Consider the following 26653-nt stretch of genomic DNA (forward strand, 5'->3'; position numbering starts at 1 on the left):
TGCTGTGGTATCTCCCCCATGCAGGTGGCAACTGAAACTGACTTGCTCCCTTCAGAGAAGAGAGCCACATGAGATACTGAACCAGGAAGGGCCCTGCTCCCATGCCTGGTAAGGTGTTTAGATTTGTGTTGAGAAGGGGCCAGAAGGAGGTATATTGGTTCCACTGCCACTGATCTTCCCCCAGTTTTTTTTTTTTTTTTCCTTTTGATGTTGAGGGGGCTATGTTATGATGTAGGTAATAAACGTCGCTGAGATGAAGGAGGCACTAAAGTACCCTCCAGGCTTCTATAGCTCAGCTGGTCCCATAATAACCATCTTGACAAGGAGGGCTCGCTGCCAGAGTAACAGCAGTAAAGTCATCCTGAGCTCAGGCAGTCTGCAGAGTTACTGTGTGTACAGAGCAGCCCCGTGATTACACTCGTCTTGTTTAGTGGCTCATTCTCACTAAATGCTTTACAGGGACTGATTCATTTCCCCAGATATCACTTACCATATTACTGCCTTCTTTTAGTGAATGAGTCTGAATCTTTCCAGTTTTGGAGGGTCTACCTGTTATGTGAGCTGATGTTTTCCTTTCTGGCAAAATGTCCCCCTTCCTGCTTCCTAACACATCGTTAGGGGGTAGGTGGGCAGGACTGACTCTTGACCACCCCAACCCTCAGCCAAAGCAGGGAGATCCTGACTAACCTGAACCAGTCAACATACTCATCCCTGTTGCCATGGTTGCCTAGAGATTACTTTATTTCTAAACCTATGCCAGTCAGCCCCTGACACTGCTCTATTAGTGATCGGTTCCAAGGGGTATAAGAACTAAGATGGACCCAATAGAGAGGAACACTTTGGTGGCTGGAGAAATAAAAGCTCCCTTTTCCTCCAAAGTGGTGCCATGTGGAAACTGGAGGCCTGGGACTGATGTATGCATTGATCCATCCTGTCTTAAAGGAGTCCAGCCTAAGACTGAAGATAACACACAGAGGAAGGTAGAGTGGAGACCGCTACCAAGGCTGTGCTGGAGTCCTGATCAAACAGCCTCTGAATTTCACTCTATCTTTGAACTTTTCAACAGCACATGCAATTTATTTCTTCATTTCCTGTACAGTTTGAGTTGGGTTTTCTGTTCCTTGCAACCAAACACATGCCACTTGTCATGCTTTCTGTGGAGGCTGCATGGGCCCCTCTTCTATGCAGTCTTAATCTGGACCTTCTCGGGGAAGAGCAGTTTCAGATGGGAAATAAAACTCTTGCCAAGAGGAAGTTGAAGGAGCTCAATGAGCATCCATCAGAGGATTTTATCCCAATAGTTTTGGTTCAATTTAACCTGGTGCTCAAGGCCTCAAACTGTGGGTCATGTATTTTGACCTGTCCAAATATTGGTCTTTCCTAAGTAGTCTGTAGTATCTGTGAGGACAGGGCCAATGTATTATATGATCTGAATGTAATCCTGCCATACTGAAAAAATATTTTGCACCATATAGGTGCTTAGAAAATGAGAGTTGAACGCAAGCAAATTCAGCTCCTGTCACTGCCATCAGTAAATCTTCTGGAAGTTTGGGGGTAAAGGACACTCCCCACAATACCATCAAGTTTTGGGATATAAAGTAAACTCCCTTGGCCAGACTCCTCCCTGTTAAATCAGCAGCAACTAGCATAGGATATGACCCAGAGAAGGTGGGCAAATATTTGTTGAATAAATCCACTTTGACTTTGTAACCACAAACTTGTGTGGTCACTTAACAGTTTTGAACTACTTCGAGATGACATTTATTAGGTCTCTTTAAAGTCCAGTGCAAAGAAATAGAGGAAAAGAACAGAATGGGAAAGGCTAGAGATCTCTTCAAGAAAATTAGAGATACCAAGGGAACATTTCATGCAAAGATGGGCTCGATAAAGGACAGAAATGGTCTGGACCTAACAGAAGCAGAAGATATTAAGAAGAGGTGGCAAGAATACACAGAAGAACTGTACAAAAAAGATCTTCACGACCCAGATAATCATGATGGTGTGATCACTAATCTAAAGCCAGACATCCTGGAATGTCAAGTGGGCCTTAGAAAGCATCACTATGAACAAAGCTAGTGGAGGTGATGGTATATTCCAGTTGAGCTCTTTCAAATCCTGAAAATGATGCTGTGAAAGTGCTGCACTCAATATGCCAGCAAATTTGGAAAACTCAGCAGTGGCCACAGGACTGGAAAAGGTCAGTTTTCATTCCAATTCCAAAGAAAGGCAATACCAAAGAATGCTCAAACTACCGCACAATTGCACTCATCTCAAATGCTAGTAAAGTAATGCTCAAAATTCTCCAAGCCAAGCTTCAGCAATACATGAACCGTGAACTTCCTGATGTTCAAGCTGGTTTTAGAAATGGCAGAGGAGCCAGAAATCAAATTGCCAACATCTGCTGGATCATGGAAAAAGCAAGAGAGTTCCAGAAAAATATCTATTTTTGCTTTATTGACTATGCCAAAGCCTTTGACTGTGTGGATCACAATAAACTGTGGAAAATTCTGAAAGAGATGGGAATACCACACCACCTGACCTGTCTCTTGAGAAACCTGTATGCAGGTCAGGAAGCAACAGTTAGAACTGGACATGGAACAACAGACTGGTTCCAAATAGGAAAAGGAGTACATCCAGGCTGTATATTGTCACCCTGCTTATTTAACTTATGTGCAGAGTACATCATGAGAAACGCTGGACTGGAAGAAGAACAAGCTGGAATCAAGAATGCCGGGAGAAATATCAATAACCTCAGATATGCAGGTGACACCACCCTTATGGCAGAAAGTGAAGAGGAACTAAAAAGCCTCTTGATGAAAGTGAAAGTGGAGAGAGAAAAAGTTGGCTTAAAGCTCAACATTCAGAAAACGAAGATCATGGCATCTGGTCCCATCACTTCATGGGAAATAGATGGGGAAACAGTGGAAACAGTGTCAGACTTTATTTTTGGGGGCTCCAAAATCACTGCAGATGGTGACTGCAGCCATGAAATTAAAAGACGCTTACTCCTTGGAAGAAAAGTTATGACCAACCTAGATAGCATATTGAAAAGCAGAGACATTACTTTGGCGACTAAGGTCCGTCTAGTCAAGGCTATGGCTTTTCCTGTGGTCATGTATGGATGTGAGTGTTGGACTGTGAAGAAGGCTGAGCACCGAAGAATTGATGCTTTTGAACTGTGGTGTTGGAGAAGACTCTTGAGAGTCCCTTGGACTGCAAGGAGATCCAACCAGTCCACTCTGAAGGAGATCAGTCCTGAGTGTTCTTTGGAAAGAATGATGCTAAAGCTGAAACTCCAGTACTTTGGCCACCTCATGCGAAGAGTGGACTCTTTGGAAAAGACTTTGATGCTGGGAGGGATTGGGGGCAGGAGGAGAAGGGGACGACAGAGGATGAGATGGCTGGATGGCATCACTGACTCAATGGACGTGAGTCTGAGTGAACTCCGGGAGTTGGTGATGGACAGGGAGGCCTGGCGTGCTGCGATTCATGGGGTCACAAAGAGTCGGACACGACTGAGCAACTGAACTGAACTGAAAGTCCAAATTGGTTTGTGTTTGGATTTGACTGACCTTGCTTTCTGTCCACCAGCTGTGTTACTCTGTCATTTCACTCCAAAGACCAAGTGTAGTACATTTATGTAAAGTGAAAGTGAAAGTCATTCAGTTGTGTCCAACTCTTTGTGACCCCAGTCCATGGAATTCTGTAGGCCAGAATACTGAAGTGGGTAGCCTATCCCTTCTCCAGGGGATCTTCCCTATCCAGGAATTGAACTTGGGTCTCCAGAATTGCAGATGGATCCTTTACCAACTGAGCTATCAGGGAAGCCCTCATACAGGCCATGGAATTCTCCAGGCCAGAATACTGGAGTGGGTAGCCTTTCCTTTCTCCAGGGGATCTTCCCAATCCAGGGATCAAACCCAGATCTCCCACATTGCAGGTGAATTCTTTATGGGGGGGGGGCGGTTGATAAATAAACCTTTCTTGAAGGCAGGAAGGATGTGTGAGAAGTAGCGGTGATCGTGCTCGGGATAGTGGGGAGTTTTGGTGGGGCTACCTGCCTGCAAGCAATATTCCACAGAAATGCCCTTTATTGATTGTTATGCAGAAAGGGAAACTGTATACAAGAAATGCCTAGTGGGCTGTAGGAGGTGATATTTCTCTAAGAAGTTCATAAAATAACTGTTGTGATTAATAGTGAGTTGGGCAAGCTGTTTTATTAAGTAATAATCCTCTTCTCTGGTATAATCTTATCTTGGCAGAGAACTGCCATAGCTAAGCAAGAAGAAGAGCAGTTTTTCATCTTCACCAGGCTGAATAGCAGAATAACAAGGTTTCAGGGAAGGTTCCTTACCCAAGTGTACGTGTGTGCTAAGTTGCTTCAGTCATGTTCGACTCTTTGTGAATCTATGGACTGTAGCCCGCCAGGCTCCTCTGTCCATGGGATTCTTCAAACTTTTTTCAAAGACAAGAAGAGAATTGTCTGTAGAAAAGTGCACCATGATTGGCCAGCTGGGAGCGTTCTGAGTCTGATGTTGATGTGCACTGGCCAGCTTGTCTTCAGGAGATTGGGCCTGGAGATGTCTTTGTGTGAATCCTTTCAAAACATGCACAAAGCTGTGGCTGCCCCTTGCTGGGACTACATCCCCAATAAGCTAGAGCGGCTAACCAGGTTGGGGCAGAGTTTGTTTAATTTGGTTAAGAGTATCTATCTGAATTCATTAAAATGTAAACAAGATATATCTTGCTGTTTAAACAACATCAGAGTTTGTCTTTGATCTGATGCCCAGAAAAGAATCTACCTTGGATGCACCTTGGATTCTCTGAGCTCTCCTCTTTCATCTGTGGATTCCATGATTACATTCTTTATCTTGTCTGCTTAACTGCTAGCTCTCGTAGGGCACTTCTTGCCTAATTTATCATTGCATCCTCCATAGCTCATAGTGTAAGGGTTTTTGGATACAAAAATTAATAGTAATGCTAACAATATCTAACATTTATTGATCCCATACACTGTGGTCATGTGCCAGTTTCTATGAGTTACTTCTATTAACTTATTTCTCCCAACAACTTCTTGAGATATGTACTATTAAAATTCCTGTTATATGATGAATTAGCTAAGGCACAGAACTGCTCAATAACTTTCTGGGGTTCATAGAGCAAGTATTTGACTAGGCCATTGACCCTAGCACCTGTGATCTTAACCTCTATCCTGCATAATATATGAATAAATGTATGTTGGGAATTTGGTACCTATGCTCTTGAGTGATGAAAGCTATTTGACTTGAGATCACAACAAACTTGGAGGATTCCTCTGGGTTTCTTACCAATTTTGAGCATTATTTAATCTGGAAGATTTTTAGGAGATCAAGTTAGGATGAACCTTGATGCTTATTCATTCATTCATTGAAATATGAATATTCAAGTAGTCATCCATTTATTCAGTAAGTATTTATTGAACACAAAATATGGGCCAGGTACTGGCTAGGTATGGGAATACGATAGTGAATAAAAAGAAATGTTGTCTTGGTGCTGGTACAGCTTACCTTCAAGTGGGAATGATGGTGACTAGATGGTTATACTAACAGATACGTGAATTGTTACAAATTGGGAGTATCTCTGAAAGAAGAAGATAGGAAGATTGCACACAACGGAGGAACCAGACCAGGGCCAGGTATCAGGCAAGGCTTCTAGAAAAGAAGGCATCTTTTAACTGCCTTCTGAAGAATGATTAGAGGGAGAGGAAGACAGAATGGGTGGGGAAAGCATTCTAGGTGGCTAGTCAGAGAAAGCAGCATGAGGGCCGGGAGTTCTGGGCCAAGAGACATATTGTCACATCAGGACCTGTACAGCAACCCTGGCCAAAGTGAGTGAGTTCACTCTTTAAAATAACATTAACTGCAAATCTACGTGTATATATAAACCATCTTACTTTTGAACATGGCCTTCTCAGGTGGCTCAGTGATAAAGAATTCACCTGCCAGTGTAGGAGATGTGAGTTCAATCCCTGTGTCGGAAAGATCCCCTGGAGAAGGACATGGCTACCCACTCCAGTATCTTGCCTGGAGAATCCCATGGACAGAGGAGCCTGGTGGGCTATAGTCCATGGGGTCGCAAAAGAATCAGACATGACTTAGCGACTAAACAACAACTTTTTAATATGCATGTATAATATGACAAGAGTTGGAATCACATGTAATATTGTTCTATAAAGTGCTTTATAAATTTAAGTTAGAATGTGAACATTCTTCATGTATATATTCTTATGATTTTTAATTGGCCCCATAATTTATTTAAAAAACCCTTTAGGTATATAACCAACAGTGGAATTGCTAGATCATATGACAAACCTATTTTTAATCCTTTGAGGAACCTCCATAGTGTGTTCCATAGTGGCTGAAGGCAGTTGACACATCCACCAACAGAAAACAAGGGTCCCCTTTTCTCCACATGCTTGTCAACACTTGTTATCTTCTGTCTTCTTGATGCTAGTCATTCTAACAGGTGAGAGGGGGGCATCTCACAGTGGTTTTGACTTAATTATTGCTACAGTGGCAGTCATATTGCAATATAGAAATGGGTCAAATGAACATGTTTTCACTTTAAATTTATGCAATGTTATATGCCAATATTCTTTTATAATAAATAAATTAAATCCTAGATAAAAGATAATTTTTTAATGTTGCATATTTTCTATATTTTTTCACTATTAAAAAACACTGAATACATACCTTTGTATAAAATTACTTTGGCATATTTGTGATTTCTTTCTTTATGTAAACTTTTGTGGGCTTTGGATATACATTGTCCAGTCTCCCAAAAATGGTTATACCAATTTATAATTCCATAAATAGTATATGATTATCTATTTTACTCCATCATCACAAATCTTGGTATTTTTCTCTTTTTGATTTTAAGTTTTCACTAATATAAAATTCTTTTTAAAGGTATATATTTTTGTTGTTTTTTTTTTCTCTCTTGATTACAAATGAGATTGACTTTTTATTCCACAGAATTATCAGTCATGTGTGAATTAGCATTTCAATATTTTGAGAATAGTCTTTCCAGGCTGACAAAGCCCAACCTCCCAGGGCCTTCTATACAGATGATGAATCAGGTTTTGACCAATTTTTATATGGCCCTGAAAAGATATAATCAAAACTTTTCTATTAAAAGAGGAATATAGCCATATTTGGTATTGAGCTTCTGCTTGTAACAGTTTCCTCCATCATCTCTCTCCCTTGTCCTGAGACAGTTTGACCTTGCTAAAGGTCACTGCCTCGAGTATGGTGAGTCCCATGTGGGTTGGCAGAGTAAGGTCCACATCTAAGCTGAAGACAGTAAAGGAAGTGAAGGAGGTGGGGGAGGAGATTAGGAAGGACATGGGAAAGGAGGAAGGAAAGCAGTGAGCAAAGAAAGAAAGAAACAAATTGCTGAAAATACAACCCTGTTTGCCTCCAGTGTCTATTTCTCCTGCCCTGTTGATGGAAGGGCTCCCATTCTATGTAATTCCTTCCTAAACACAGTCTCATTGCCCCATTTAGGGTTATCCTTCTCAGCCTAGACTCCAAAATGCCTTTCTCTTGCCTTAACTTCGTAAAGTGTTCCTCACACAGGATCTATTCTCTATTCCCATTTCCCTTTCTGACACCTTTTAAATACTCTCTTGCCTAAAGTCAGCTCTTTAGTTTTCCACTTGAGAAAGTTTCTTCTCATCTGTTTTTCCTGAATGGCATTGTTCAGAAAGCTTGAGCAACCCTCAGTGTTAAGCAAAGCAAAGCTTGCGGGGAGGAGGGGTGGGGTTGGCGGGGGTGGGGAGGGAGATGCGCCAGAAAACAGGATCATCCTATGCATCCTGCGTGGCTGGCTGGCTTGGTTTGGCTGGAATGCTGCTGGTTCTTTGTAATGGCTTGTATATCCTCTACTTCTGACAATTTTTTTTCTCATGTTCAATTTCCAAATACATGCTCAGGGAGTCCCCAGCAGTGATTTCCCTGAGTCGTTTCCTTCTTTGTCTCGTTTCTCTTCGTTTACGGGATCATTCATTACTATGTGCTCCTCACGCACCCCCTATCCATCCCCTGCCCATCTCTTTTTCCTCATTCTGTCGGTCAGGGGTGTGAGCAATGGCTCACATCATCCTTGGTCCCTCCGGTCCCTCATGCCATCGTGGCCTCTGATGCATCACTTTAATGACACTGCTGACACCTACACAGTTCTAAAATTCCTCCATTAGTCATTCCTTTGGTCAGGGTTCTTAAGGTCCTTTCAAAATTCATAAATGCTCTCTGGGAAAGTGGCACATTTAGCCACCTTTTAGTTATTAGTTTTCTCATCGAGTAGGTTGAGAGAATGGGGCCATAAGGTGATCTTTAATAAAGAGGTTTGGGAGGTATGAAGCAGTACTTGGGAGGAGATGCTTCTGCAAAGGACTGAGCAGCCCCAAGGTGGTTCCAGAAGGAAATAGGAGGTGCTGACAGAAGAGAAGAGAGACTCCAAAGCCAAAGGCCAAAGAAAATGCATGTGTGGGGACAATCATTTCATGGTCGTCCTTCATTTCTTCAGACTGACTTCTTTTGGCAAGGTAGGTTCTAGGTGATCACATAACCTATTGTCCAAACTAGGACACACTGGGGGCTTCCCAGGTGGCTCAGTGGTAAAAAATCCTCCTGCCAGTTCAGGAGACACAAGAGATGTGGGTTTGCTTCCTGGGTCAGGAAGATCCCTGGAGGAGGAAATGGCAACCCACACCAGTATTCTTTCCTGGGAAATCCCATGGACAGAGGACCCTGGCGGGCTACAGTCCATGGGATTGCAAAGAGTCGAACATGACTCAGGGACTAAACAAAGAATGCTTTTGTGGGTAAAATGGGGGGAGGTTGCTCCTAAAGATTATACAGAATCAACAGTTGTAAACAAGATTATCCTGGGCAAATGAGGACACACAATCCCTCTAATTACAGAAAGTACTGGTAAGGAATCTTTTTGCAAGGTTTAATAGGGATTTCTGCATTTTTCCCAGAAGTCAAATTAAAAAAAAAACAAAAACACGACAAGCCCAACCCTGCTTCCTCCTCCCAGGTCCACACAAAGTCACAAGACAAATATTCATTTGAATTTTTTAAATGCACGGATTCTTATTTAATGTATTCTTGGTTCAAAATAAAAGGTGAAATATGAAAAAAGAGGTAGGTTGGGGGCAAGCTGTGAAGGGCCTTGAATGCTGAGCTGAGGAATCTCAACCCTGTCTGCAAAAAGGAACTATTAGGGGAAGGGAGCAAAATGACAGAGGGTTTACAAATCCCACCCTGGTGTAGAGAATGGATGGGTACAGTTAACACATCAGAGAAGAGACGCTTTGGACAGGGCATGCAGGTGTGAGTGAGAACAGGAGAGGTGGGCACACAGAGAGGAGGCTTCTCTGAGAGCCTATGGAGCCAAGAATCAGTAGCACTTGGTGAGTCACTGGAGGTGTGGAATGGCAAAGAAGACCGAGACAAAGATGACTCAGGTTTCCAGAAAGACCGACTAGACGAAGGGTGAGGCTATATTAGCCCAGATCAGGGATGCAGGAAGAGGAACAAAGTTGGGGACAAAACAAGTTTCATTTTTTTTTAATCTAATGTATAAAGAACATGGGGAACTCCCTAGAGGTCCAGTGGGTAGGACTCTGTGCTTTCACTGCCTATAGTGCGGGTTTGATCCCTGGTCGGGGAACTAAGATCCCACATCTGTGCCACATACCCAAAGACCAAAATAGAAAAAAGAGAGAGTGAAAAAGCAAGCTATGGATGGAGTGGGCAAAGGTATTTGCAATACATATAACCAACAAAAGTTGCATGCCAAATTACATAAATGACTTCAACAAATTAGTATAAAAAAGATAATTAAAAAATAGATAAAGAAAAAAAAAAACCAACCCATCAACAGCAAAAGAAAATGTACTATGTGCTAGGGCTTTGCAGGTACGTTACATGCCATCTTGCTTAATCTTCTCAATAGCCTTCTGAAAGAAGTCTTAGCATTATTCCTTTACGTGCGTGTGTGCTAAGTTGCTTCAGTCATGTCTGACTCTTTGTGATCCTGTGGACTGTATCCTGCCAGGTTCCTCTGTCCATGGGATTCTCCAGGAAAGAATACTGGAGTGGGTTGCCATGCCCTCCTCCAGGGGATGTTTCAGACCCAGGGATCAAACCCACATCTCCTGTGGCTACTGTCTTGCAGATGGATTCTTTACCGCTGAGCCACCAGGGAAGCCCCCGCTAATCCCATGCAAAGGAGGGAAAGAAGGCACACCAGAGGTTGAGAGGCTTGCTGCGGACAGCCAGCTAATGTGTAGCAGAGATGCAGGTGCAAGAGCTCTCTCTTTAAAACTGTGATCACCTCTATGAGATAAACTTGGAGTACGTTAGGTAGTGGTGATCTGGGGCTATTGTTGGTATACATTTGGCAGATAAAAATCTATTTCCTTTTATCATTTTTCTTTTCCTTCTATTTAGGTATGAGTATTATCAAGGCTTGGCACGGAGTCCCATAGGCTTTCCTTTCTAGCTTATATCTGCTTTCATGTCACATCCACGGAATGACACCAAAGCATTGATCTCAGTCTTTGACAAACAGTTGTGTATCTGCAGCCGTCTGCTAGCCTTTCTAATTGCGTGACTGTTGCCATATAAATATTTAAGCCCTGATTGAGGATCTGTAACTAACTAGCTGCATTAACCTGAAACAGTCTTATATCTTTTCAGAGCTTCCTATTTTCCATGGCTGACAAGAGGCAGTTTGAAGTGAATACTTATAGTACAAGACTTTAAGGCTAGGAGAAGCCTTAACTATCTAATTGCTGATAAAACCTCTTTACTCTGCTTCTGCATAGCATTCCTATAACTTGTACTGTCCAGTATAGTTAAACTTAGAATATATACATAAAATCCAGTTCCCTGATCTCACTAGCCACTTTAAATGCTCAGTTGTCACATGTGACTAGTGGCTACCATAATGGACAATGCTGATAGAGAACATTTTTATCACTGCAGACTGGTATACTGGATGGCACTATAGATTTACCAACCATCATGTCTAAAGCCAAAATTATTTTCCTCTCCACTAGCTCAAATGTCATAGTTCCTTTGTCTCCCAGTAGCGCATAACACTGTTGTTATGGACTGAAGTGCATCCCCTCCCCACCCTGTGCCCACGGTTCACCTGATGAAGCTCTAAACCACCTGCCCCCATGGGAAACCCGTAGGGCAATAATTACGGTTAAATGAGATCATAGTGTGTGACCCTAATCCAATAGGCCTGGTGACCTTGTAAGAAGAGGAAAAGATCTCTCTCTTAGCACGTGCACAGTTGAAGGACCATGTGAGGACTCAGTGTGAAGGCAGCTGCCCTTCAGCCAGGGACAAAGGCCTCACCATAAGCCGCCTGGGTTGCCACCTTGATTATGAACTTTTGGATTTCAGAACTGTGAGAAAATAAGTGTCTGTTGCTTAAGCCAACGAGTCTGGTTTTCTTTCTGTTCATTTGTCCATGCAGTTTGGCTTGCAGGAGCTGACTTCCCTGACCAGAGATTGAGGCCATGCCCCCTCCAGTGGGCAGAGAGTCTTAACCACTGGGCTGCCATGGAATTACCTGGTTTTCTGTTATGGAAGCCCAAGCAGACTAGTAGAGACATTCTCTAAGAAACTTGACCTTGAGATCCAAATATGAAGAAAAGAGGTGCCTACTTCCATCCACGACTTTATATCTTAACCTTATACCCTTTTCCTCTTTTTTGAATTGATTCTTCTCTTTTGAATATTTCCTTAATGTTCTCCGTCCTTTCAGTTTCCACTACTAACCTTGTATCATCTCATATCTGAGGTACTAGGCTACCCAGCATCATTTTTCCTACTACTGCTCTCAATTTGTAAATTAGTCTTACTAAAAGATTGTTTCCGTTTATGTTATTTTTTTGTCACAAATCTTCAGAAATTCTGGATAACACTGAGCAAAACCCAAACTTTCTATCCCAAGATTCACAGTGTGGCCACTATTTACTCTTTAAAAAATTTTTTTAGATATAATTGACATACAACGTTATATTGGTTTCAAGTACACAAGATAATGACTTAATATGTGTATACATTATGAAACGATTGTCACAATAAGTCTAGTTAGTATCTTTCCTTTCATCATACCTGGTTACGAAAAACATTTTTTTTTACTGCCCACTCTTAGTGCCTCCCCCGAAGCTGTACACACTCTGAACAAACTGATCTTCTGACTCACTTCCACACTTTAACAATCACCGACCTTGCTCCTTGTACCTGTGCCCTGCCCCAGGATTACGGTGAATCCTGCTCTATATTTTGACCCTTCCAGCTGCTCAATGTCTATCATCCATCATCTCCAACACAACCCACAACTCCTTTTTTCTCTTCTAAACTTCATTCATTATCAGCAACAAAATCACAACAGACATTACAATAACAACACTTTACTGAGTGGTTACCATGAGCCAGCAACTGTGCTTAGGAATTTAGACTATTTTACACAATTTTCATAAAACACTATGCAACTAATATCACTGTCACCATTTATAAGTGGAAAAACTGAGGGTCATATTGCTCAGGTTAAGGCAAACCTTAGCTTATCCCTCTTCATTACACTCTCCTGAACACTGATTTGGTGCTGAGTGCCAGAATATTTCTCTCTTCAAGCATGGATCTTGTTTTCGCTCTTAGCCTGGAAACTCTCCAAAGGCAAGTCCCGTGTCTAACACACTCTATTTAGGCATCAAAGCAGATCTCAAACTGTACTGATTTTCATTCTGCATACCTTTCTGAATCGCATCCATTGAATGCTGGCATTCCTCAAATATCAGCCTGAGGCCCTCTGCTCTTCTTGCTCTAAATGCCCTGCATTGTAATTTCAAGAGCCTTGGCTCCATCTCCAGCTGTGTTTGTGGCAGACCTGCCTGGCTGACTCTTCTGGTTAGAGAATACCTGTATGGAGAGAAAGGCTGAATCCATCAAGAACACTGGAACACTTGCGATGTCTGGTAGGGCCAAGGCTAGGAGGAGGACACCCCAGGAGAACCCTAGGGTGCAAAATTTAAGGAGATGCTCACTTCTTAGCAAAGATGGCGGACTTGCTGACCCTGCACTTTCATGACTCTGAGAACAAGTCCTGGCGTGGCCTCTGGGGTTGGCTTAAGTGAACATACTTAGGACACCAACAGTGTCGGGTAGTCCCAGAGCCCTTTAACATTTATTATTATATAATATGGGCCTCCCTGGTGGTTCAGACAGTAAACAATCTGCCTGTAATGCAGGAGACCCAGGTTTGATCCCTGGGTTAGGAAGATCTCCTAGAGAAGGGAATGGTTACCCACTCCAGTATTCTTGCCTGGCGTATTCCATGGACAGGGGAGCCTGGTGGGCTCCAGTCCATGGGGTCGCCAAAGAGTCAGACAGGACTGAGCAACTACGCGTGCACACACACACACACACACACACACACACACACACACATTTTCCCTTGTAGTATTGTTAGTACTAGGTCAGATATTCCCTTTATTAGATATTAAGTTTCTTGAGAACAGAAACTTATTTCCCTCTCTAATTCCTCCCCATCAGTGCTTTATAACACCCCAGCCATTCAAAAAAATGGCTGTGATGTTGAACTGTATCCCCAATTTTTGGCCAGTCCCCACTGTGGAAGCTTGAGTGAGCACTCCCATTCCCCACCCCGCCGACGTGCCCTCCGAGTTTCACCCTGGACCAACAGAGATAAAATCTATAAGATATGTAGGGACTAAAGAGAGTCAGTAGAGGAACAGGAAGAGGAGGTAGCCATCAAGGGACCAGAGCCAGAGCAGTGGTTCTCAAAGTGTGGTCCCTGGATCCACAACCTTATCTGAGAACCTGTTAGAAATGCACATTCCCAGGTCCCACTCCAGACCTACTGAGTCAAAAACTCTGGGAGTGGGGCCTGGAGGGCTATGGTTTTTATAAGCCCTGGAGTGATTCTAAGTTGCACAATAATCAGGTAGTGAGTCAACCTTAGGGCAGGAAAGGATTTATTGGAGCTAGCCAGAGGGAAGAAACTGTAACCTTAGAATATCAGTCTTGTTCAGTAGCAGAGCTGAGTAAGCCTGACCTTGGGGAATGCGGTTCTATTAAAGAAAAAAATTGAAATCTGTGATGCTTTTGACATTAAAGACGAGGGTTGAGTTTATAGAGAGTTTCAATCTGTTAAATAAAAACTTAAAGAACGAAAAGGATCCTGAAGAGACTGGAGTATCAGGGGACACTCAAGATGAGACAACCCTGCTCAGAGAAGTGAAGTGAAGTGAAGTGGCTCAGTCGTGTCCGACTCTTTGCAACCCCGTGGACTGTAGCCTGCCAGGCTCCTCTGTCCATGGGATTCTCCAGGCAAGAATACTGGAGTGGGTTACCATTTCCTTCTCCAGGGGATCTTCCCGACCCAGGGATTGAACCCAGGTCTCCCGCATTGGAGGCAGACACTTTAACCTCTGAACCACCAGGGAAGCTTGTGAGTTTCAGAAAGGATAGAGAAATTTACATGGCAGGCTTCACTTAGGACCAGGAGTGCAGTGAAGCCAGCGACATTCATGCTAGGCTCATCCAGGTGGGGGAACCGACTTCTCCCAGATATTAGACCTTGTATTAGTCAGGCTATTTCAGAAAATATAAAGGAATGTTGGGGGTGGGGATTGGGGGAGGTGCAGGGGGGATGAGAGAGACAGAGGTAGAGATTTTAAGGAACTGGTTCACATGATTGTAAGCGGCTTTATGAGGCCAAAATCTGATGGAGTAGGTTGGCAGGCTGGAGACTCAGGGAAGAGTTGCACTTCTAGTCTAAAGGCAGTATCCTGGCAGAATTCCTTCTTGCTGAGGGAGGGAGACATGGGGTGGTGGTGGGGGTGTCTGTCGTGGTTCTACCAAGACCTTTAACTGATTAGATGAGGCCCACCCACATTGTGGAGAGCAATCTGCTTTGCTCAAGGCCCATCAGTTAAATACTAATCTTATTAAAAAAACATCCTCACAGGAACCTCCAGAACAATATTTGACCAAACATCTGGACTCCATGGCCTAACCAAGCTGACAAAGAAGACTAAATGGTGGTAGGGGTGCCAATGGTATGGTATACTGCTACTGAGCATTGATAAGTCAGAAAAGCAGAGATCTGACAGGGAGCTCCTCGCTAAAGGTCCACCCTACTTTATTTGTGATCAACTAACTTCCATTTATCAGCTATATGTGTATAATATTCTACTTGGAGGAAAGGAGTGAATTTATAAATTTCCACAAATAAATCAAGTAAAAATAATTCCTTAACAGTTTGAGACACCATATCTAAAATGTTAAATTTATCTTCCCTACCATTCTCTTACTCAAGGCTGTCCTAATTTCTAGATCCTCTGCTTCAGCATAATTTGATTGATTGCTTTTCAGGCACTTCCTGATTACTCTTCATCTGTTTTGACCCTATTTTCCTTCCCTTATTTATCTCTTTATTGTCTATAAAAATTAACAAGTGTTTGGACTATTCTAATTTTTTTGTTATTATGAATGATATCACTATGAACATTTATGTATAAGTGTTTTGATGTGCTTTTCCACTCATTTCTACTGGGGACATTCCCAAGTGGCATACATGCGCATGCTCAATTTTATTAGACTATGTAATATAACTCTCCTAAGGCTGTGTCTGAGAATTCCAAGTGCTCCACATTTTCATCAACATTTGGTAGTATCATTCTCACTCTGATAAGTTTGAGATGACTATTTTACAGTGGTTTTATTTTGCATTTTCCTGAGTACTAATAAGTTTGAATTCCTTTCCATATGTTTGCTGACCATTTCGATATTTTGCGGGGGAGAGGGGAAGTACCTATTCAAATCTCTTGCCTATTTTCTATTGGGTTGTCCAACTTCTTATTGATTTTTTGGTCTTTATTCATATATTTTGTGTATAAGCCCTTTGTAGCTTATAGGTATTGTGTATATCTTCTCCTATGCTATGGCTTGTCTTTTTTACTCTAAGTGGTATCCTTTGATAAACAGAAGGTCTTAATTTTAATGTGGTCCAGTTTATCAGTCTTTTTCTTCATGGTTAGTGCTTTTGTGTCCTATTTAAGAATCTTAACTCCAAAGTAGTATAGGGTCTGTCATGTTAGAAGCTCAAAAAAACTTTATGCTTTACTTTTCATGTTTAGATATATACTATCAACTGGAATTAATTGTATGTAAGGTATGTGTCAAGGATAATTTTTTTCCAATGTGCTCCAAGTTGAGTTCCCTGGGAAACAATCTGGGACATTGAGATTTGTGTGCAGGAGTTTCATCGGGGTAAACCTATCAAGTACAACCTGAGAGGAAGCAGAAGAAGCAGGATTGGGTGGAGGGAGACTTAAGCTGTGGGAATACAGTTGCATTAGTGACCTAAGCCGCGGTTCCCAACTTTTGGCACTAGGGACTAGTTTCATGGAGATGAGTTTTCCTTTGACAGGGGGTGTGTGTGGGGGGTGGTTTTGGGATTCTAGTGCATTACATTTACTGTGTACTTTTTATCTACTGCCACTGCTGATCTGACAGGAGGCACTGGTCCATGACCCAGAGGTTGGGGACATCTGGGATGCTCCTGAACTGCAGTGATCCTTCAGAGACCACTCTAAGCAAGCACCAGGACTTTGCATCCTTATATCAACCAGTCATTGGGTGTGTGTACCCTCAGGGAGAGAGAAATATTGGGTGAAGCCGCTTTCTTTGGCTAAGGGAACTTTTCAGAGAGATGCAGCTCTGAATAGTGAGTAGCCACCTAACTTTCCCAGCAACTGGAAGAATGAGTGCCTCTATCCTAAAGGTGCATCTGAGTAAGCCAGATGATACAGGACCATTTATTGCCAAGATCTCCCTATACCCACTGTTCTGCAGTGCCACATTTGTCATAGATCAAGTGACCAAGTGTGTGGGTCTGGTTTTGAAATCTATTCTGTTCTATCGGTCTCTTTGCCAATCCCTGAGGCAATATATACAACACTTTTAATTACTGCAGCTTTATCTTAAGTTTGATACCTGGGATATTTTGCTTCTCAAGGTTGTCTTGGCTATTCTTGGTCCTTTGGTTTTATATTGAAGCCCTCAAAATAGTTCAATTATCATACAAACAAAATGTCTGCTGGGTTTTTGATTTGGTTTACACTGAATCTACTAGGTTCAACAGAAGAATCGGCATTTAAAAAATACTGATTCTTGTAATTCACTAATGTGATCTCCCTCTTTCTTTATTTTGGTCTTTAATTTCGTTAAGTATTTTATAATTTTCTGTGTAGTTCAGTTCAGTCGCTCAGTTGTGTCTGACTCTTTGCGACCCCATGGACTGCAGCATGCCAGGCTTCCCTGTCCGTCACCAACTCCCAGAGCTTACTCAAACTCATGTCCATTGAGTGGCCATCCAACCATCTCATCCTCTGTCATCCCCTTCTCTTCCTGCCTTCAATCTTTTCCAGCATCAGGCTCTTTTCAAATGAGTCAGTTCTTCACATTGGGTGGCCAAAGTATTAGAGCTTCAGCATCACTCTTACTGATTCCCTTTAGGCTTGACTGATTTGATTTCCTTACAGTCAAGGGACTCTCAAGAGTCTTCTCCAACACCTAGAGTCCTTGAAAATATTTTCCCTTCCTTTTTTTTTTTTTGATGCTGCTATAAATTTAAAAATTCTTTTCATTTTAAAACTGTTCATTTTGGTATAAAAAGTACAACAGACTCTTTTATATTCCCTTGTATCTGGCAATTTTATTAAATTTATTTACTAATTCAAATAATTTATAGATCTTGGATTTTATAATGCATAATTATGTTGTCATTGGAAAATGACAGTTTTATATCTTCTTTTCCACAACTTATACCTTTTAACTTCTCTTTCTTACTTTAGGAACTCTGATTTAACAAGGATTAGAGTATCAGGTTTAATAGTCATAGCAGATAATTATAGCACAACTTACTTAATCAATATTTGATTGAAGGACATTTAAATCAGTCCTCTTTCTCATAAATAATGTTGTAATGAGCATCTTTTTACACACATTTTGTGCAGTTGTCTCATTCATTCCTTAGAATGTATTCTAGATTTCTTGGAATAGTATAATATATATAAATATATTTTAAATACTTTTAAAACAAGTATATGTGGTTATCAGACAACCATGCGTTTTCTTAGTAACGTCTGTTTTGAGTTACAATGGGATCACACTTTTCTGGAAAAAAGTCTAGGGTCTTGAAACGTAAATTTAGAATAAGGATTTTTGTGAGATGTGAGCATACCTGCTCTTTTGTGTCTGTGTTTTAAGGTCCTCTGACTTCCTGGGCTTCATAGTCTTACTGTGTTTTCATAAATCTCTTTCAGACTGTAAGAACTGCCTGATCCCCTGACCTAAATAAAAATGCGTTTCCCCAACATTTTCCTTTGATATTGTAAAAAGAAAGCAGAGAGAAGAGGAAGAAAAAGAGAAAGAACAAAAGATAAACAATGTGAGACCTTAATTCCTGCCTTGCCCCCAGCCTTCTGCTTCAAGGTAGCACACTAATTAACTGCCTCAGGGCAGGTATGTGGCAGGTGGAAAGCAGAACCATCTGGAGGATGTTCCCAGCTTTGTTTCCAAAAGTTTAATCCCATTGAGAACAATAATTCCCCAGAGAAATAGTCCCCCCTGGTCTAGTATTAGAAGAGGTTCATAATCTCAGACACCTAGCAACTCAGGCCCTGTATATAGAAGATGCTTCAGGGAGGTGGAAAGATCTCAGAGAAGAATACTGGCCAGGGGATCACAGTAGAATTCTCAGATAAAATACAAGACCTCCAGTTAAACTTGGAATTCACATAGACAGCACATTTTTTTTTTTTTTTTGTATAAGTATGTTCCAAATATTGCACGGAATACACTTACACTAAGGATTAATTTGTTGTTTACCTGAAATTCAAATTCAACTGGATGGTCTCTTTTTTTGTTGTTTATATGTTTCTTCCTGTGGATGTGGCAACCTCAGATCACAGGCACTTCAGAGCTCAGCTGTGCTTGGCACAGAGATTTCTGAGGTCCATGTGTGGTCTGGAATGCATCAGAGGGTGGCCAAGTCTGGATCTATACAACCAGGGACAGAGGCCGTTTTGGTAGTGAGTGGTGATTAAACAGATGACTGAGGACCTGGTCCCGCCTCCTGTCACTGTATGAAATCTTGGGACCCAGTCTGGTATGGGAGAGGTAGATCTTTTCAGAGTTTTTGATGCCGAATTTTTTTCTGATTTTGCTTACTGAGATGAAATATTCAAGTGACAATTAATTTGTTGCCCAGAATATTAAAAAGCCATGTTCCATGCACACCTGCGTCTGTAAACCATGAATCTCTCTTTGGGATGATACAAAAACAAGGAACAGAGAAGTCTGGAGTTTCAGAATCTGGGTGATTAGCATCTCGACCCTTGTTTCCCAATGGTCAGAGGTCAAGAAAAGGCTTTGAGTAGATCAGGAGTGGAGTAAAGGATTCTGGGTGACTCATGGTGACTGCTGCCTATTCCTGTATCTGAATATGTCCTCATATGGTGCCTCTGTTTTCCCTGAGCTGCCTCTGAATTGCAGAGTACAGGGTAGGAGGCAGAGGTCCATCCAGCTCGGGCCGCAGGGCCTGCCTCTGGCCACCCTGCTTAGTCATAGGCAGTGCTTCCACTCATCACTGCAGAGCTGCATGATGGTGGTGGGAGGTATTAGTCAGTGTTGGTCACAGAGAATGTGACCGTGACCAGGATCTGCGAACTCAGCCGAAATGCATGAGATTCCTCAAGGAGCTCTGTGTGGAGGGAGAACCACCCCCAGGTCATACGTGTTGTTTATTACTACAGAACTTTGGCTCCAACTTGCATGGGGCTCTTCTGATCCTGGTGAGTTCACCTGAACCTGAGCTATTGTGAAGAGTCCTTTGGTCCTCATGACATAGAAGCCCAGTCTGAAGGCAGCCAGGCTGTTTTTCTTGGCCCTTTTTCTCTTGGTTCACTCCCTAGATTTTAATGCTTTGCCACTTCCATGGTAAGGAAAAAAAAAACAAAAGGAAAACAAAACACAGAAGTCAAACATAACTAGGAAAAGATAGCTTATGAGAAATAACGTAGAGGTCTGAGAAAGTTCTCGCGTGGCCATGCTCATCTGCCTGCTCACTGCTACTTCCCACCTCCCCTCTGATTTCCTCTTGACCTTTGATGGGAGGCTATTTTCAATGATTTCTTCTGGCAAGGATGTGTGGGGAGAGGAAGTGCTTCTCTCACTCGGGGGATTCTGGGCCCATATTTTCACTTCAGCTGCTCACATGACAAGTTTAAATAAAGCTAAAGAATCCAAAAGAGGAATTTGGGTGGTACATTATGCAGACGAGATTTTTTTAATATCCAATTCACTCTTCATGCCTCGAATATCTACCCATTAGCACTTTGGCTCAGTATTCTCCTGGTCCTTGTCCCAAACCTGCCCCCATTTTAGGAAGGAGTGGTGCGAGGGTGGGGCAAACCCACTTTCCTCGATAGACTTTATAACACAAAGCCAGTAAACTGGAGGCGAAAACCACTTCATAATTTGCAGGAAGCTCTGTCCCGGTTTTTAGGAATTCACCAATTCTAAACTCATTTAGCAGCATAGAGACCTATATCTGGGTTTTGTTTTTGTTTTTTGAGAGCTACTCTTTCCATAATGTCCAGGTCAATTTTAGAGACAAATTTATTGATGGTCAAGGAACTGAGTATGAGTCTAAAAATCCTCTGCCTGTATTTAAGAGATATCCTGACCTTTCTCATCTCCATTCCTAATGTGCTTGGAATGAGTTAAATAGTAAAAAGCTTAGCTTTATGAAAATACCTGGAATTGAAGGTTGTTATGTTGCACTGAAAAATATGACTATTCTTCTAGCTTGCTTATATGTCTAGCTGCCCTTTCCAGCAACTTTCACTAAACAGCAGCTTGTTTCTAACTTCCTGATGTTTGAAAAAAGCCCCACCCTCTCTACCCACCTTCCCAGGTAGGGCTTCTCTGCGGTTATCAGAGAGAGATCTGACCTGATACCTTTGACTTCTGAATGAACACTGAAATTGGCCTCTCTGGGGGTACTTTGCTGTTTTCTTCTTTCAGGTACTGTGGGACACCCTCAAACCTTTTCAGAGGAGGAGGACTGGAGCCTGTGCCTTGCTGGCAGGAGAGAAGCTCATACACTTTATCTTTTCTCTTTCCCATCTTTTGTCTGAGGGAATCTCAGATATAGCTATGATGGTAAAATATGTGAACGGCTTACTATTTATATCTGGTGTTTTAGACGCCATAATGATCATAATATGCATCATCAAATATGTTCAATTAAATTGGTGGTAAATCTTACTTCGATGTTACTGCTTGTATTTAAAAACCCAGGAGTTTCATCTGGAACCAGGCTGTTCTGTCATTGATCAGAACTGGCTTTCTGGAGAATTAGTTGTGCCTCTGTGTGATCGTGCTGTGCACCCCATGCTGGAAGCTTCGCTCCCCTCCCAGTAGGAGTGCAGCTTCTCATTTCCTCAGCCTTCTGTTCATGATTTATGGATCAGATAGAGGATAATGTTGGCTCCATCTGAAAAGTGGGTCAGCCAGTCTTTGAGGAGACTCACTGGAGGCCTTGAAATAGTGCTCTGGATACAGACTCCAAGAGGAGAGAGACTGACAGGGAAGAGAAGAAATGGCTGGACACCCGGGAAGTGAAATCAAATTTCTCCTCAAGTGGATTTCGTCAAAGACGAAGGCTCAGCACAGTGTTATTCCCACAAAGATCTAGTTGAAGACAGGCACTGAAAACCCTTCCTGATCTCTAATGCCTCTCCAGGAGGGTTGTCTAAGCACTGAACTTTCCACAGGTAGACAGACTTCTGGCCGTTGGGCTAAGTCAGTTGGAAAAGCTGACTCTGTTACCCAGGAAAAGTATTATGTTGGCACCTACTGGAACAGTTATACCCTTTCTTTGCCAAATTTGTCAGCCCAGTGAATTGCAAAATGTGGGGGATACCCTATCCCATTCTCACACCTCCCCCAACCCATGAAGGTCAGCCACCTCACTGAATCCTGTGTTCAAAATTTCCTTGCTTTCATTTTCTTCCGTGTGAGAATAAACACAGTTCATTCATCTGTTCTCCTGTGGATAGGAATTCAGATCTTTCCAGGTTTGTGCTTTTTAAACAGTTGATATGGTTCACATTCTTACACATATCATGGGGTATACATGTGCCAGAGTTGTTTTTTTTTTGTGTGTGTGTGCATCTATCAAGAGCAAAAGTGCTAGATCAGACAGTAGGTGAATGTTGGACATTACTACATAATCCAAAATTATTTTCTGAAATGGTCATACTAATTTACATTTCTACCAGCAGAGCACAAGAGATTTTGTAAATTCACATCTTCTCTGTCCTCTCCCCATCCAGTGCCAACAACTTGGCATTATTAGACTTTTTAATTTTTGTTAATCATATAGATTTAGTTTGTCTCATGTTTTAATTTGCATTTCCACACTCACTAATGAGGTTGAACATTTATGTATTTACTGGCCATGTATATTTCTTCTGTTTTGAAATTTTTGCTCATGTCTTCTGCTCATTTTTCAATTGTGATATAAGTACTTTAAACTGATACATAGGAACAGTGATTTTTCTAAAGAATCAAAATAATTTTATTCTAAACTCAGGATTCTACTCCCAAATGGAGTTGGCATACATTATGTTATATATTAAAATTATTCTTACTCTAGGAAAATCTAATTTGCATCTGCAATTCAGTGGGTATGTATAGGCAGCCATATTCCCAATCTTTGGAAAATGACAATCTTGAATTCAACAATTTTCAGCTATCTCAACCATCATCATCCTGGTTTCCCCATCCACCTGGAGTCCAAACCATCTTCATCTCTCACTTTGACTAATGCAACTGCTTTCTAACTAGTCTCTGCTTCTACCCTCGCTCTCCTCTGTCCACCTACACAGCAGCTGACATGATTTTGTTACTGCTGTCCAAAGCCTCCCATGACTTTCAATTGCCCTTGTAGTAAAACCAAAACTCATTGCCACAGAGCAAAATACTCTATGTGATTTGATTGTTACCTTCTCTCTCCCTCCATCATTCCTTGACCCCCGTTCACATAGAAATGTTTGCTGTTTCTGGGACAGACCAAGTTTGATACTCTTTCAGGGGTTTTATGATCATTATTTTCTGTATGGAAAGCTGTCTCCTGTGTCTTCCCATGTATCCCTCTTTCACACCATTCACTTGTCTACTCAATGCCACTTAACTGGAGGTGCTTTCCATGACCTCCAATCTCTGTATATCTTTTTTTCTCACTATTTACTTCTTTGGCTGTGCCAGGTCTTAGTTGTGACACATGAAATCTTCCATCTTTGTTGCAGCATGCGAACTTTGGTTGTGGCATGTGGGATCTAGTTCCCTGACTAGGTGTTGAACTCAGGCCCGTGCCTTGGGAGCATGGAGTATTACCCACTGGACCACCACGGAAGTCCTTCTATATATCTTCTTTTCCTCACAGTACCTATTACAACTGAATGTAAGCACCATGATGGCAGAAACTTGACTTGTTTACTGCTGTATCACTTTTATCGAGAACAGTGTCTTGCAAATAGTGGACCCCCATAGGTATTTATTTGTTAAATAAGGTAATAAACAATATATATGAGAATGCAACCCAAAACTTCAATTGTCTACCTAGAAGTTCACAGATAGCATTAAATCAGCATATGTGAATCATACCATGTAGAATGGAATCTAGGATGGCTCTGAAAGTTGTGAAAAAGTGAAAACATTAGTTGCTCAGGTGTGTCCGACTCTTTTTGACCTCATGGACTGTAGCCTGCCAGGCTCCTCTGTCCATGGAATTCTCCAGGCAAGAATACTAGAATGGAATCCCATTCCTTTCTCCAGGGGATCTTCTGGACCCAGGGATCAAACCCAGGCCTCCTGCATTGCAGGCAGATTCTTCACTGTCTGAGCCACCAGAGAAGCCCCTAGACAGAAGTCAAAGGCTAATTCTAGAAAATCAAGTCAATTGTGGAGAATGCCTGGAGTTGGTAGTTTTTAAAAAAATTTTAAACAAACTTTATTGAAGTACATTTTACATAGCACCCATTTCTAGTGCAAAATTCAATGATTTTAAATAACTTACTGAGTGGTACAGCTACCATCATCAGCTTTAGAACATTCTCATCCCCTTTGAGTAAGATCCCTCAAGACTTTTTAAAGCTGATTCTTATTCCTGTTTCCAGCCTCAGGCAACCACTAATCTCCCTTTTGTCTCCATACATTTGCCTTCTCTGGACATTTCATCTAAATACAATATGTGCTCTCTCTGTCCAGTTCTTCTACTTAGCATAGTGTTTTATCTGTGACAATATCACAAGTGTTGGCAATTTGTTTATTGTTTTGGCTGAACAGGATTCTACTACCTGGCTGTACCACACTGTGTCTATCTATCCATTCTCCAGTTGGTGGATCTTTCAGTGCTTTCTGGACTTCCGCTATTATGAGTAATGCAGCTGTGAACAATGTGCATGTCTTTGTATGAACATAATGCTTTCACTTTTCTTGGACAAATGCCTTGGAGTAGAATTGCTGGGTCACATGACAGTTTATACTGGACTCATCTGAGAAACTGCTAATCTGTTTTCCAAAGTGACTGTGCACTTTATACTCTCACCAGAAGTATACAAAGGCTCCTAGATTTCTACATCCTCACCAACATACGTTATTGTCTGTCTTATGTATTATAGTCTTTCTAGTGGGTGGGCTTCCCTGGTAGCTCAGATGGTAAAGAATCTGCCTGCAATGCAGGAGAGACCTGGGTTTGATGCCTGGGTTGGGAAGATCCCTGGAGAAGTGAATGGCAACCTACTCCAGTATTCTTGCCTGGAGAATCCCATGGACAGAGGAGCCTGGGGGGCTACAGTCCATGGGGTCGCAAAAAGTCAGACACAATTAAGAGACTGAGCACTCTTTGTCTGCCTAGGCAGAATGAAACAGAACTCATTTCTAATACATGGATACAATTTCTACTGGAGATCACTAATTATTCTTCAAGAAAAGATATTTGCTTCTGCTTTTGGTTAATTCATTTTAATGAAAAACAACCTTGACATTCAGAAAAGCTTTCTTATTTCTTTCTTGACTTTTAATTACATTTTAAGTTTTTATTCTAAAATATCTGATTTGAGATATAAAAACAAACAGTTGAGACACCTACTTTTCATCACTCAGGATACTGCAGAGCCTTGAAAACTGTTTCTCTTTTTAGCCTCTGTTCCCTAGTCTACTTTCTCTATGCTCACCAAGAGCCCATTCCTCCCTGGACGCTATGATAAATGATGGCCATATAGACTGGAAGTCAGCCCCATCACCCAAGAACATTCACTAACACAGTGAACGAAAGGAACTGAAAGCTTCTTGTGCCAAAACTTCTCTAGAATTCTTCTGTATCTGAATAGGGAGCTGTTGGTAAAGACTAGGCAGAAATTTCCCTGAAACTATTGATTCCCAAGAGTCCCTCCAAAGGAAAAGTTGAAATGATTTATATACAGCACAGGTCTCGGGCTTCTGCCTTAGACGTGCTTAATGCTAGCACTGAACGTAATCAAAAGAAGACGCTTCTAAGTAAACCTCAATAAGGTATGGACGTTCTTTCTTCCCTTATCCTGGGACAATCCAGACTTTCAGTTACTTTTTCATCAAGCACTTGATGTCTGTAAAGGGAGGAGAAAGAAGAGGAAGGGGAGGAGAGACCAGCTGACCAGAGATTAGATAGGAATTCTTAAATTTCTTTGCCTTCATTTTTTTTTTTTCCCCTTTAGGGATAGCAGAGGTCTGGAGAAAACAGTTTTTTTTTTTTTTTTTTTAACTAGGCATATATAAATTACTGGTAAAATAAAACCACAGCTTTGTAAAACTGTTTTGTACCTGGACTCATACTTAGATTTGTCATTTTCTCGGCCTGAAGGTATTTCTGAAACATGTGCAGTGACTGTATTCTTTTCCTACATTTTGTTGGCATGTATTTCCATGCTATGTTTCTTTGTTTTCCTTTCCATTTAATCCTGGCATGAAGATGATGTCTGAAATTTCAACAATATCAATGTTACTGGATTGATGGCCCTCAAGTTTTTAAAAGCTGCAGCAAAAATTTTACTAGCAGTTTACTACTCTAAACTGTTCTTTATAAGTTTCTCTGGATTTACAATGTCTGCTCTTTCAGTTCAGTTCAGTCGCTCAGTCGTGTCCGATTCTTTGCGACCCCATGAATCGCAGCACACCAGCCCTCCATGTTCATCACCATCTCCTGGAGTTCACTCAGACTCACGTCCATCGAGTCAGTGATGCCATCCAGCCATCTCATCCTCGGTCGTCCCCTTCTCCTCCTGCCCCCAATCCCTCCCAGCATCAGAGTTTTTTCCAATGAGTCAATTCTTCTCATGAGGTGGCCAAAGTACTGGAGTTTCAGCTTTAGCATCATTCCGTCCAAAGAAATCCCAGGGTTGATCTCCTTCAGAATGGACTGGTTGGATCTCCTTGCAGTCCAAGGGACT

The sequence above is a fragment of the Capricornis sumatraensis genome, chromosome 15 (assembly GCF_032405125.1).
Source record: "Capricornis sumatraensis isolate serow.1 chromosome 15, serow.2, whole genome shotgun sequence".
Taxonomy (NCBI): domain Eukaryota; kingdom Metazoa; phylum Chordata; class Mammalia; order Artiodactyla; family Bovidae; genus Capricornis; species Capricornis sumatraensis.